This window comes from Lynx rufus, unplaced genomic scaffold (assembly GCF_022079265.1).
Source record: "Lynx rufus isolate CCGP_SWC_20201006 ecotype Redwood Valley unplaced genomic scaffold, mLynRuf1.p SCAF_3, whole genome shotgun sequence".
Lineage (NCBI taxonomy): Eukaryota > Metazoa > Chordata > Mammalia > Carnivora > Felidae > Lynx > Lynx rufus.
Window position 1 is genome coordinate 135,490,298 of NW_025814845.1, and position 13,803 is coordinate 135,504,100.

At 35.1% G+C, this 13,803-nt stretch overlaps 1 pseudogene; it reads left to right on the plus strand.

Moving 5' to 3' along the window:
- The first annotated feature begins 1,103 nt into the window (after window positions 1–1,103).
- LOC124521169 (protein dpy-30 homolog) lies at window positions 1,104–4,417 on the plus strand (annotated as a pseudogene).
- The last annotated feature ends 9,386 nt before the right edge of the window (window positions 4,418–13,803 follow it).

Sequence of the window (13,803 nt, forward strand, 5' to 3'; positions counted from 1 at the left end):
TGAGATAATTTTGTGGCTAGTTGATATTCAATTTGATTTAGACAAGTGGTAGTTGGCTCTGTATCAAACTTATCAGTATTTAAACAATTTCTTTGGGGAAGAAAATTAGTTTAATGGTGTTCACAAATATTTATTTTATAGACATGTGGAAGGTACTGATTAGTCATTAGACAGATCTTATTTATTTAGGAAGCCTCTATTATCATAGAATATACTTTATTTTCACTATTTTAAAATTATTTTTTAAGTTGGTGAGGTATTTAAGCCGTCAGGATAGCAAATTGCTAAGAAAGATATAGCACTACAGTTCATCAGTGGTATGTAACATTACTAAAATGTTATAAATAAATATGAATATGAAATATAATATACTTATTTCAATGTTATTTACAAGATTCTTGCAGAAAATTATTTTCATCATCATAATAGGCCAAATTTTACATATTTTGATTTTAAGGCTTTATGTAAATAAGATTTTTCTTTGGGACAGATTTTTATAGGAGTAACAAAACGGAAAATGCTACTATTATTCTTTGTGACCAGCATTCTCAGTTACTCTATATTTTGTGAGATTTCTTCAATAAACATGAATTTTTTGGACCTATTGGTTAATTTGATTTCAGTCAGCTTAGCATACTTACCAATGGAATTCATAAAAATCTGTAAGAAATCAGATGACCTTTTAAAAAGTATTTATCAATAGGTATTTAATAAATACTTCTTGGATAAAATGATTAAAATATGTTATTAGCTTACAAGTTCTCATAGTACCTAAATTGTCCTTTTGAAACCTCAAAAATATTTTTCCCTTATTTAGGGTAAAGAAGAGGAAATTATCTCTCCAAATATCTCTTGTTTGAAAACCCTAAATATGTGAAATATATTAAAGCAATAAACCAGGAAAGATAATGATGGTAACACAAATAGACTCTCTAATTCCTCTTACAGGAACAAAACAAAAGAACAAGTAGATATCAGAAGGAAAAAAAAAAACATACCAAACAAAATAAAACAAAACCACCATCAATAATGAAAACAATAACAGAACATCAGAAGAGAGACATCTTCAACAAAATTGGATGAAAAATTATCCCAGAAAAAAAATGGGGAAATGTAAATCATCTACAACAGCTGGATTTAAAGAAGATGGACATAAAAGATACCAAGATCATGAAGAGATGGGTTTGTATGATTGTCGTAAGCTCAGGGTATAGGAAATGCTTACAAATACCTTTAAAAGGTGACTCTAAAATGGTGGAATCATTAGTAGGTGGACATGAAAACAACCAGTAAAAACAGTAGAAATGTCAGGCTTTCATTTATAAGCAAGTGATATTAAGAAATATTAACAGGGGTGTCTGGATGGCTCAGTCAGTTGAGTGTCTGACTTCGGCTCAAGTCATGATCTCATGGCTCATGAGTTCAAGCCCCACATTGGGCTTTGTGCTGACAGCTCAGAGCCTGGAGCCTGCTTCGGATTCTGTGTCTCCCTCTCTTTGCTCCTCCCCTGCTCACGCACTCTCTCTCTCTCTCTCTCTCTCTCTCTCTCTCTGTGTGTGTGTCAAATATAAATAAACATTTTAAAAAATTAAAAAAAAGAAATATTAACAAAAACTAGGAAATGAAACATGATGATGCCTGCATATTCTTTTCATGTCATTGCTTAATAGTCAGTGAAGAATTAATTTTATAGGATAATGCATTTGACAAGTATAGGCAAAATATTCTAAAATTACAGGTTAATTTATAAATGTTTGTACAGTAGAAGGTATAACCACATAGATTACATATTTATTTTCTTATTGGATATTGAGGAGTTTTGTATCAATTAGGAAATTTATTTCATTATTAACATGACAGAATGCTTAAATCTTCAGCCCTGGGCCACCTGGATGGCTCATTTGGTTAGGTGTCTGACTCTTGATTTTGATTTAGGTCATGATCTCATGGTTCATCAGTTTGAGCCTTCCATCGGGCTCTAAGCTGAGCGTGGAGCCTGCTTAGAATTCTCTCTCTCTCCCTCTCTCTCTGCCTCTCCCCCACTATCACTCTCTCTATCTCAAAATAGAATAAATAAACTTTTAAAAATTAATAAATAAATCTCAAGTCTTCAATATCTTTTTTGAACTAGCCTTATCATCCTACTGGTTTCCTCATTGCATAATAAAATAAGTTTAATAAAATCTTTGACAGATACTCATTTTATATTTGTATATCACAGAGAGAAGCATTTGTAATTTCATACAAACAAATTTCATACAAATTTCATATATATTTCTTTAATATATATATACATATAATATGTATAATATATATTAATATACAATATAATAAATATGTATATTTATATATATGTATATTTATATATATGTATGTTTATATATATATAAAGAGTGTTGGGGGTTCAACTGAAATGCTTAAGTAGACCTACCTTCTAGAACAAATGAAATATATTAATTCACAAATGCTCCTCATGGGATATTTATAGCTAAGAACATCTCTTTCCCCATTATTTCCTCAGGTGCTTGAAATTTTTACAGGTACTGTGATTTGTGTTGTTTTTATAATGTCCATAATTATAAAACCAACCCAGAAAACACACACACATGTCTGCAAGCACACAAATTTCCTCATGGTGAAAAGTTGATATTTCTGGCAACAGTATTATGTGTTGTCTTCTATGTTTACTTCAAAATTATATATTGTAACTTTAAATAGGCAAAATATATTGATCAGGTATCCATGATTTTATCTAATCATATGATCAAATCACTCTGAAATTCTGTTGGTTGCCTTTTAGAATCAGCTTTTAAATAAGAATAAATAAATAGATAAATGAAGATTTGCAAAGTCTCTTACACCTGAAATTATTTCAGATTTGCTAGAAGTACCTCAAAGATTGTAAAGCTTTGTTCTTTCACACTATAAGAATGCTATAAATAATTTTATTTGATGTGTTCATTTTTTAATTGGATTCTGTTATTATAAATAGTTGAATGGGAAAAAATCAAACTAAAGGGATATTTGTGAATAGAAATTTATTATTGTAAATTTGGGGGGGATTAAACACTTTACAGAATATATTAGAAGTCTCTGGAGATTTGTTAATGTTTTTAATGTCCATAATATTGTTAAGCAAAATCGAATCTGGACTTATGTGAGGAAAAATTTTATACAAAAAGACTATTGTAGGGCGCCTGGGTGGCGCAGTCGGTTGAGCGTCCGACTTCAGCCAAGTCACGATCTCGCGGTCCGTGAGTTCGAGCCCCGCGTCAGGCTCTGGGCTGATGGCTCGGAGCCTGGAGCCTGTTTCCGATTCTGTGTCTCCCTCTCTCTCTGCCCCTCCCCCGTTCATGCTCTGTCTCTCTCTGTCCCAAAAATAAATAAACGTTGAAAAAAAAAAAAAAAGACTATTGTAACAAAGAAGATGCTCTGATCTGAGGATCTGCAGGCGTCTCAAAATGAAACAAACAAACAAACAAACAAAAAAACTGTGGGGGAGAGACTTTTATAGGGAATGGGGGATGCTAGCTGGGACTTTGAGGGAAAAAATGAGTAAGTGGGGGTTTGCACACAGCATCACTGAGGAAGTTTAACAAGAAATAATTCATGCTGTGCAAATGATTCTTGTAATAAGTGGTTGTTCTACACCTTAGAGTTTACTTAAACTTGGGGTGGGAGGAGCCACAACTGAGAGGACTGTGAGAGGAGAGAAGCCTGACTGAAGGTTGTTCAAGCCAAGTCAGTGGCCAGGTAATGGGCAACTGGTCGGTCCTCTCTGTTGTTTAAGAGAGACAAAGTTCATCTTTAAAAACTATTAGAGATGGAATAGTTATTGTGAAGTTGAGGTTCTCAAGGTGGTTTTCACAACGGGTTGGACACACACTCTTGCTGGCTTTAAAAAAAAAATAGCTGTATGATTTATTGTGTATGTTGTCAACCTAACAATTATGAAGAGCTTGGAGATCCAGCATTTGATGAGTGGTATGCCTTAGGAATATACTAAAACGAGTAAAACCGGTTTGTGCTGGGAGCTGGTGGCATGGTGCAGGGCTCTGAAGAATGAGCGGCTTGGGTGCGCAGACTGGTTTCCGGGGATTGTGACTTGCAGGGTCCGCCACGGAGCCAGAGCAGATGCTGGAGACACAGAAGCAAGGTATGGCAAACCCTCACTCTGGGTGTGGTCTCACCAACCATGTCAAGGAGATAGTAGACGATGAGAATATGAATGCAGAAAAGTCATCAAAACAGATAGTGGATCTCCATTCTTTGCCACCTCGTGCCTATGTGGGTCAGACAGTTGTGCCTATTTTATTATAGGGACTTGCTGTGCTTACAAAAAGCCACCAAATCCCATTGGGTTTCTACCATCTTACCTTTAAACAAAAACAAGGCACAGTTTGAAGATCGAAACTGATTTATTGGGAAGAACAGAAAAAAATTGGTTTCCACTGCAGATTTATGTGATTAACAGGCAGCTTTAATTGCCACGATTCCCCCATCCCTGCCTTGGATTTTGTGTTTCGTTTTTGTTGTTTGTTTGTTTGTTTTTAAGTATAAAAACCTTCAGAACAACAGAACTTATTTCCAGAATTGCAGGAAAAAAAAAACATTTCCCTTATTTGTATTTAATCATCACATTTATTTAATGAGTGTATTCTGTGCAATTTTTGATCAGATTGCCTTTAACTTTGCTTTTAAAATGACCTTCAGGGGGCACCTGGGTGGCTCAGTCATTAAGAGTCTGGTTCTGCTCACAGCATGATCTCGGGGTTCAAGAGTTCAAGCCCCACGTCAGCCTATATGCTGACAGCTCAGAGTCTGGAGCCTGTTTTGGATTCTGTGTCTCCCTCTCTCTCTGCCCCTCCCCTGTTCATGTTCTCTCTTTCTCTCTCTCTCAATAATAAATAAATAAATAAATAAATAAATAAATAAATAAAATAGAATGTCCTTCAAAATAAACTATTAAAGCATAGAAGAAGAGGAGGAGGAGGACAGGAAGGAGGAGGAGGAGAAGAAGAAGAAGAAAACAAGGTTTTAGTTTGGAAGAAAGCCAGTTGAGAGGATTCTGAACATTGGCATCCTTAGAAGCCAGAGTAAGAATGCAGTGGAATCAGACAAACTTTCTGGTATGATCTGAATATTTTTGGTGTTGTCACAGCCATCAGGGAGGCTTTAAAGAACATATGTACAATACTTGGTTTTAAACACTGCATGAATGCTCCCTTAGGACCAGAATCATGTCTGCTGCCAGATGATTTTACAGGAGTTCCTATAGTTCTCTGCAGTGAGGTTGTTAGATTAGGTAAGATTGCCCATAGTCTTGATTTATACTCAGAGTGGAAGTTGGAAAATATAGGAGTTCTGGTGAATATTTTCAGTGGCCTATATGGAAGCAGTGCCAGGCATGAAGGCTAACCATACAGATCTGCTATGTGGCATCCAGGTCTTTTAGATTTACTTTCAATCTTCAAGACTATCATCTAAAGATTCCTTAAAAACTTAATGAGAATGGAAGGTCACAGTGTCTTACTGGGGTTAGATTTTTTAACCTAAATTTGTAACTGAATTATTTGTATAGACATTTTAGAGCATCAAATCAAAGGTAATAGAGTAGGTCTGATAAGAAAAAAAAAAGGGGGGGGAAGTCTGGTTGAATATTTGATAAGAGCTAATACAATTAGCTAACAGGAGCCAGTCCAATTAGCAGGCAGATACTAATAGGCATGGTTGCCACAAATAAATTATGACTCCTCAGAGGCTACCTGGAATTCATGGAATTAATTATTCCACGGATTTTTATTTTGGAGTTCAGATAAAACTTTTTGATGGAGATGTTTTCTCATTAGCTGGGAATAGGAAGTTCCTCTGGTTGTTTCTTCCAGGATGGACTGTCCTAAGTGTACCAGATAAAACTATGCCTAGGATCAGATGGGTCTATTAGATGCATATAAGACAAGGAATATATACTTTTTCATCCCATAATAACTGTAAATATTTGTTAGTGGGGGGGAAAAGTGTACTTGCTGATACTTACACCCATGAAAAGGTCCTCAGTTGTCTTATAGCAGAAGCATAGATTGCTCTTTTATTTTATTTATTTTTTTAAATGTTTATTTATTTTTGAGAGTGATAGAGACAGAGCATGAGCCAGGGAGGGGCAGACAGAAAAGGAGACACAGAATCCAAAGCAGGCTACAGGTCTGAGCTGTCAGCACAGAGCCTGAGGCAAGGCTCCAACCCAGGAACCATGAGATCATGACCTGAGATGAAGTCAGACACTCAACTGACTGAGCCATCCAGGCACCCCTAGATTGCTCTTTTTGAAAAGTATTAAGGTTAAAGGAAATTTCTTTTGAAGTTTTGAGAGACAAGCTAAAGAAACCCTGTATATTAACACATAGGATGCCCTTATCTTTAAGGTATATATAAGAATTTGTAGGAAACTGGAGATTTCTAAAGGAAAGAGAGTGCATAATGAGCAATCAGAAGTAGGGTTGTGAAATGGTTCTGAGTGAATGGAAGAATGACATAGATTCTGGAGAATTTGCAGGGATGGGGGATCACTGGGGGAGAAACAGATTGGGGAAGCAGGAGGAGATACTACAAAGTAAGGTTCATTATAGATGGCAGTAGTTGCATGTGGATAATTATGTGAAAAGCAGGAGTCACATTGGAGGGAATTAACAAGAAGAAAAATACAGTAAAGAAAGACAATGGAAATGAGAATAAATAAGCAAAGGATCTTAAAGGGCATTTTTCTGGCATTGTGGGTAGAATCTTATTTTCTTATAATGTCATCTGGTTGATCTATAGTTTTGGGAAAAGCTGTTTATCTCTTGGTGTCATCTGCTTTCGTGGGATCTCAAGAGAGTCTTTGGTTCAGGTCTTCAAATGGAATGCATATCCATGAAGAGTAGCTTGTGTACCTTTTTTTGGGGGGGTGAGAGATATAAATTTAAGGTCAAGCCACCTAGAGTTCGCCAGCAGTATTGGTGATATGGAGGATGATGTAAACGCCCCTGTAAAGGGATTTAAGAGTCGGTTTCTGGTGATGTCACTTCCAGAGACCTAAATTTCCATTTTCTAGATTGTGGATAATAAGAAAAGACAAGGAAAAACAGGCTTGACCAATTCATGAGAGTATATGGGTAATTGAAAAGTCTGTTGCAGCATTTATATTGTCTGAATTAACCAGATTAGAACCTTTCAAAGTGTGAGCAGAATAGGGAATTTTTATGGGTTGGTTAACTATTGTTTAATATGGAGACAGTTAATGTGACCATCAGGAAAGGACTGGCAGTCAATCAGGGCTCAGGGCAAAACCTGAGGACATGAGAGATTATGTTTTTCTGTTAGTTTGGAAAGTTTTAATTTGTATAGTTTAATTTGGATACACATTTTGATAGCTCTCACCATTATTTCAGATGATTACGGATGGTAAGGGGGTATTTGAGGGGAATAAAGAAAGGTTTCATTATTTGGATGACTTTGCCAGTGAAACAGATCCCGTAGTCACTTGAAAACATTAGTGAAATTCCCCATGTGGGAAATACTCATTTTATTAAGTTTTCAGCCGTATTATCAGTAACTCTTTTTAAAGAAAAACTTCAAGTTAGTGGGAAAATGTTAATATGAGGGTAAGGACATATTTATTACCAAGAGATTTAGGGAACTAAACACAATCTAGTTGTCAGTGAAGAAGTCCTAAACATTTGCATATTAATGAAACTTTTCAGGTAATTTATGTAAGTCCCTAATTTAAAAGCACTCTTCAGAATATACTGGGTTTAAATTAAAGATGCAAAATTACAACCAAAATAATGTACTTTAAAATATTTTTAATGTTTTATTTATTTTTGAGACAGAGAGATACAGTGCATGAGGGGGGAAGGGGAAGAGAGAGACTGAGACAAAGAATCTGAAGCAGGCTCCAGGCTCTGAGCTGTCAGCACAAAGCCCAATGCAGGGCTCAAACCCACAAACTGTAATTGTGACCTGAGCCAAAGTCAGACACCCAACTGACTGACCCAACCCAAAATAATGTACTTTTAAAAAGTACTAAAATTATTACTGATATCATCATAATGTGTATTCTCTTATTTAGAAAAAATGTAGGTATTTAATGAATACCCAATTAATTAACTTCGTTTAATCATATGTAAGGTATTAATAGAAGATCTTGAAAAATATATTTGAGTTGACTTATTACAAAATATATTTAAATTTTGAAATAGTTTGTTAAAATAATCATTTCAGTTGGTTATATATAATATAATCTTAAACTTTATAATGTATAATGCTAATTTAGTCAGTTGGTAAATGTGCATAGCTTTAGGAAGAACCTACTCAAATAGAATAAAAATACATGCTTGCATTATACTTAACACTGAAAACTAAGAATGTGGGGAATAAGTTTACAAATTCCCTGAGCTTGCACCCATGTATTAACAAGGCATAAAGAATTAGAAAGCCACAGGATGAACACACCCAAGTTTGGGTAAACAAGATTAGTTAAAAGGGGCAAAGGCTCCCAGTGTAGGACAAAGGTATAGGAATAGGAAATCTCAAGATGAAAACATCCAAGGTTAGGTATTCAGGGCTGAAGCACCCTCCAATTTAGTACAATAGCAGAAAGCTGTTTTCAGAGGAATGAAGGACAAAAACAGGAAAACAGGACTTTAGACTGCAGCAGGGTGAAGTTGCCCAGAGTGGAGCTAATTAGCAAAAGAAAGGTGCCTTGTTGACCCTGAGGTAGTATGCTCTGTCTTTCTTATCTCCTAGGCCAGTTTAGGTAAACAGAGGTGGCACCTCTTGTCTGTTGTAAACAACCTTCCACCCAGCACCAGGATTTTGTTTTGTATTGACCAAACCCCTAACACCGCTTGTCTGCACGCCCATCATGCTTGTGAGCCTTCCGATCCTAGTAAAAACGGAGCAAGGACCCTTACTTGGGGCTCTTGTCTCATCCTAGACATTAACCTCTCTTGCATTTCAATCCTGCCTTCACTCTCTTGCCTGACAAGAGAGATCTCCAGACCCAGAGTCTTTAACATAAGAAGATGTTTTTATTAAATCCACAATATTAAACTAACCTCATTAGTGGAGGTTTATCTATATTATGTGTAATAGAATTTATAAAATGTTTATTCCAGTTCTTTTGAAAATATTAGAAATTTATATTTTTTTATTTCTGGGAATTTCAGGAATATTTAATTTTTATAAGGGTTTAACTTCAACCCAATCAATGTAGAGATACATTAAGGGGTTTTTATCATCTAATTTGTTAACATCATCCAGAGGTAGAAAGACATTACATACATAAAGCATACATATATACACATACGTAAACATATAGACAGACATAGAGAGCTTATCATTTTAATTTAAAAAATTTAGCTATGAATCAGGCATAAATACAGAAATATAAAATTTACTGTTTTATATAAGAATAAGCTCTTGTTTCTGTTCCAAATTTATAGTTTTATTAGGATTGCATTTCTCTCTGATGCAACAAGTTGAAGTTGCCTGAGCAATATGACACATACCCTTCGAATACTTAGAAAGGAGACATTTAGACTGTTTTCTTCCTCTATCTGCAGTTTTATGGAGGCTGTAGACTAAAATCTGAGCTACAGACCAAGACCAAGCAGCTGTTTGTGTGTCTCTAATGCTCATCTGAGTGGATTAAACAGCCAGCCTATTTCAAATTATCTTTTTCAGCTCACGGTGGTTGCTCCTGGGATCTCTGAGTCCTTCAAACGCCCCAGTAATATTGAGTTACTAACAGGAAGTTGAGAGGCGCCAGTAGGAAAGGAGTCTGGTGACAAGGATTAACATAGGGATAAAAGAGGTGCAGATTTTGAAGTTGGGAAGATTGGAAGATTCAAGGGAGCTCTAGGAAAGGTTGAAAGTAGAAAAAGGAGAAAGAAGGAACAGGGGAAGAGAGAGTACTTAGATGAGCTAATCTGAGGAGATCTCAAGTATCATGAAGTTGTAAATTTTTCTTTGTCAAATTTTTCTATTTTGGAGATAGTGGCCCAAATTAATGTCGTAGTGTGCAACATACATTCCACAAAGGAGAAAGGAGACTGCACTGTGAAGTTAGAATCAAGGAGACATTAGTTCTAACTTTGTCTTCTAAAATGAGACTCAATTCTGTTTTGTTCTGTAATTATTGCTCATTTTAATACTTTTGTTGTAATTGTACGTTTCACACAAAAAAATTAAAATGGTATCTTTAGAAATGAAATGCAGGGGCGCCTGGGTGGCTCAGTCGGTTAAGCGTCCGACTTCAGCTCAGGTCACGATCTCGCGGTCCGTGGGTTCGAGCCCAGCATCAGGCTCTGGGCTGATGGCTCAGAGCCTGGAGCCTGCTTTCGATTCTGTGTCTCCCTCTCTCTCTTCCTCTCCCCCGTTTATGCTCTGTCTCTCTGTGTCTCAAAAATAAATAAATGTTAAAGAAAAAAAAAAAAAAGAAAAGATAAGAAATGAAATGCAAACAAATTTGTTCAAGGGAAATGTGTATGGGGCACCTGGGCGGCTCAGTTGGTTAAGCGTCTGACTTCGGCTCAGGTCATGGTCTTGCAGTACATGAGTTTGAGCCCTGTGACAGGCTCTGTGCTGACAACTCAGAGCCTGGAGCCTGCTCTGGATTCTGTGTCTCTCTGCCCCTCCCTCCTCTCAAAATAAATAAATAAACTTAAAAAGATTTTTAAAAAGAGAGAACTGTGTATAGAAATTTAAACTGCATCTAAAAAACATTTTATTATTCCAATGACCAAACTATGCTACGGGCTAACTACTTCTTCCTGAGTTTTGGCCAGCATGTAATACATTTACTTGAAAAGCATTAATCATTCAATGAGATCATGTAACTCTGACAAATCTTTTAATTTATTAATTCTATGATTTGATAGGATCAAAAAGAGCAATACATTTTTAAATCAGTAACTTTAAGCTATTCTTTCTCCAAAAACTATAATGATGGAAACTGTAAACCTTGAAAAACAAGAAAATTTTTAAAATTAAGATAATTGATAAATCCTGTAATAAATATCTTCACTTGAACTAGATTAATTTTATTTCCTTTTAGCAAAAATGATACTCATTTAACTTTACATATATACCTACATATGATACAAAAATTAACAATATTTTATTTCGAATGTTGACTTTTTCAATACATGAATCAAAAACTTCTACATTTTTTCCAGAATAAACAGATATTTTAAACAATTTTTCTGTATTGTTTCGAATTATAAACTAAAATGCTAATACCTCTCTTTATCTTGTTTCACAGACTATGAAAAAAATTATTTGAGAGTCACCTGTAATATATTTGTGTTATTGATAATTATATTTTATTTGTGTTTTTAATTTTTTCTCTATGACTTTTAGTGTCTAAATGTTGCTGATAAATAAATAATGAGTTGTTAAAAACACTTAACAACATATTTTTTATGATGGCCAACATATATGCTTATGACAACCATACCTTTTATTTCTTCTAATACACTATAAGTGACTAGAAAAATAATTGTATTTCCAATAAATAACATTAACAGGTTTTGCTAACTGAGAAACTATTGAATCACTCTCATCAATATTAATATTACCTTTCTCTAGAACTTTTCCTTTCTTACAAAGATTACAGGTGCAAGTAGTCAATCTTTATTATCACGGAGTGTGATTTCACCTACTTATAATAAAAATTTGCTTCACTGCAGTTCATTACACAGTTGATTTTCAACATTTTCCCTATTCCATTGATTCTTCATGAAACCATAGCACTTTCCAATAGAATAGAATAAATTATTTCATTTAAATTGCTTTCCATCACCATACTAATAATGTATGGGTAGCAGGTATGATTAATTATTTTCTAATATGTGGCTTACATATTGTCTTATCATTCATATTATTCAACAAAAATAACACAATAAAATGAAAGCACTATCAGGATTAGAAGACTTTTTAATCATAATGGAGAGAATAACACTGCTTGAATATTTCTAGTAAATATGGGGAATAATACATATACATATAATATTCTATTAACATGTTTATTTATAGAGTCCACTTAATCTTCATGGACTTAGTTAATAGTAGTAAAGAATATATCTTGGCAGAGTAGAGCATTAGTACTTTCAATTGCATGTAGAATTTTAAAACTAAATTTCAACTGCTTAAATGAAGATTTTTGCCACCTTTACTCAAGCTACGCAAACTTTTATTTTTCTAGCAAGATATAGACATGAAATATATAGATAGTGTTAAGTGCTACAATGCTACAACTACAAATACATATTCATTGAGTATTTAAATATCACAACAAACTTTGCCATAGATGATGTTATTTTCGTAAAATGATACGTGGCTCTTTGTAAATTTTTAAGACATAAATTCTTCCCTCAGTTTTAATGGTAGATATATTTATGAGAATCAAAGGGCATGTTAAAACTAGGTATAAAAAAACAAAACTTTTATATGTAAAATAGATTAAGGTCTTAGTCACAGATAATTTGCATAGTCATAATTATCAAGTAGGTCATTTGAAGGTCACATCCAACGTAATTTTTTGTTGTGCATAACTGTCCTCTACATTTCAAAATTTTTAGCATCCCTGTGGCACCTGGGCGGCTCAGTCAGTTGAGCATCCAACTTTGGCACAGGTTGTGATCTCATGGCTCGTGAGTTCAAGACCCACATAGGGCTCTGTGCTGACAGCTCAGAGCCTGGGGCGTGCTTCGGATTCTGTCTCCTTCTGCCACTCCCCTGCTCACTCTCTCTCTCTCTCTCTCTCAAAAAAATGAATAAAACATTAAAAAAAAATAGCATGCCTGAAATCTACTACTAACTATATGCCAATAGTTCTACCTGATAGTTCTACCAAACTCCATAAGTGGGCAACACCATTTCTACTGAGAAACAATTTCTTACATTATAAATGCGGTACCTTGGATAATTGTTAATATAACCTACCTACTCCAGTAGGTGGGTATTATTTCACTAATAGTTATACTGTATTGAATGGCTAAAATTAACAACACAGGAAAGAACAGATGTTGGAAAGGATGTGGAGAAAGGGGCACACTTCATTGTTGGTGAGAATGCAGACTGCTGCAGCCACTCTGGAAAATAGTATCCAGGTTCCTCAAAAAACTAAAAACAGAACTACCCTATGACTCAGCCATTGCATTACTAGGTATTTACCCAAAGGATACAAAAATACTGATTCAAAGGGACACATGCACCCTGATGTTTATACTGGCATTGTCAATGATAGCCAAATTATGGAAAGATCCCAAATGTCCATCAACTGATGAATTGGTAAAGAAGAAGTGATATATATATATATATATATATAGAGAGAGAGAGAGAGAGAGAGAGAGAGAGAAAGACAGAGAGAGACAGAGAGAGAATGGAATATTACTCAGCCATCAAAAAGAATGAGATCTTGCCATTTGCAATGAGGTGGATGAAGGTAGAGTATATTATGTTAAGTGAAACAAGTCAGTCAGAGAAAGACAAATACTACATGATTTCACCCATATGTGGAGTTTAAGAAACAAAACAGATGAATATAGGGAAAGGGGGAAAAAGACAGGGAAGCAAACCATAAGAGTGTCTTAACTATAGAGAACAAACTGAGGGTTGCTGGAGGGGACGTATGTGGGGGATGGGCTAAATGAGTGATGGGCATTAAGGAGGGCACGTGTTGTGATGAATAGGAGGGGTTATATGTAAGTGATGAATCAGTAAATTCTACCCCTGAAGCCAATACTACACTATATGTTAACT